Below are 1,778 nucleotides of genomic sequence, written 5' to 3'. Positions count from 1 at the left end.
TTCCGGCACGTTGAACCACGGGGCGGGGCGAGGGCGGGGCGAGCACCTTTGCGCAGTGGAGGGGCCGAGGTTAGGGCCCCGCTTGGGACCGGCTGGGACCCGTGCTTACGAGCCCCGGCCCTTGAGCTGGACCCGCCGGGCAGTCCTCACGTGTTTTAGTGGATGCCCGACGTGCCCCAGGGCCTCCGAGCATCACTGCCTGGGGCCTGATTTGCAAAATCCCGTTTGCAAATTTGCAAAACCCGTTTGCAGAATACCCCAGATCGTCGTGTTTAAAATCATGACAAAGGGGATCCCTGGGTGGCGCAGCGGTTTGGCGCCTGCCTTTGGCCCAGGGCGAATCCCACATCGGGCTCCCGGTGCATGGAGCCTGCTTCTCCCTCTGCCTGTGTCTCTGCCTCTCTCTCTCTCTCTCTCTCTCTCTCTGTGACTATCATAAATAAATAAAAATTTTAAAAAAAATCATGACAAAGGGAGAGATGAGTTGTCTTACAAGGACCCAGAATTGCCTGGATGTTCTGGGGCCACTGTCTCGAAATTCTTAACTTTCAAACAAGGGGCCTTCCATTTTCATTTTCTTTCTTTCTAAATTTTATTTATTCATGAGACACACAGAGAGAGGCAGAGACACAGGCCGAGGGAGAAGCAGGCTCCCTGCAGGGGAACCTGATGTGAAACTTGATCCCAGGACCCCGGGATCACCATCTGAGCCAAAGGCAGATGCTCAAGGCTGAGCCACCATTTCATTTTCTGCTGGGTTCTGCAGATCATATAGCCGAGCTGAATCTGTGGGCAAGAACCAAATGGGTTTTTTTTGAACATCACACTGACAGTTTCTCAGAGAAACTGTCGAGGAGGAAAAACAGGCCTTCAGAATGCCACGATCCCATTGTGCTTACAGGAGGCTGGAACTAGGACTTGGGTGCTGGGTCCGTCCTCTACAAGGTGCAGCAGTCTTTCTGGGACAGCCTCCCAGTCATTTCTCTGAGTTCTTTCCTTTCCTTTAAGGGGTAGTTGGACCCCTTAAACAACAGTAAACTCGAAAGAAACCTCCTCTGCAAATTTTCATAAAATTACAATTCAACAAATACTTGCAAGGCACTCCCTAGGTAAATTATAGCATCGATACGCTAAAGTCTTTTTTTTTTTTTTCATGTTTCAAAGGCAAGAGTTCTCAGAAATGGGAAGGATAAAGTATATCAATGGTAGGAATGTGTTAATAATACTTTATAAATGGGAAATTAATATATGTGCCATTGAAACCAAATGTTAAGACCTTCATTGAGCAGCTACTGTATCCAAAACACTGTAAGGCTCTGAGAGGACAGAGATAAGTAAGACATGAACTCTATGCTCCGGAGTTTAGAAATCAGATTATCCTGAATAAAGTTAGAGGTGCAAATAAAATATTATGGAACCACAAACCAGGAATGATGCATCCTGTCCAGGAGCAGTGGAAGCTCTCTGTTCAGTCTTCAATGTAAAGAAGGTAATTCAACTTTCAGGTAAAAAAAATCAGACCTCCCTGTTTTGAGGGTTAAAATCCTAAGCCATAAAGCTCGGAGTCTGTATACTGCAATCAGGCATTTAAAATAATCATATACAGCTTGGGACACATGTGTGGCTCAGTCAGTAAAGCATCTAACTCTTGGTTTTGGCTCATGTCATGATCTCAGGGTCATGAGATCAAGTCCCATATCGAGAGCCCCACATTGGGCTCTGCACTCAGTGCAGAGTCTGCTTGTCCTTCTCCCTCCCCCGCCCCACGTGCTCTCTCG

This window comes from Canis aureus, chromosome 2 (genome assembly GCF_053574225.1).
Source record: "Canis aureus isolate CA01 chromosome 2, VMU_Caureus_v.1.0, whole genome shotgun sequence".
In the NCBI taxonomy this organism is placed as follows: domain Eukaryota; kingdom Metazoa; phylum Chordata; class Mammalia; order Carnivora; family Canidae; genus Canis; species Canis aureus.
This window is presented reverse-complemented; position numbering follows the sequence as displayed.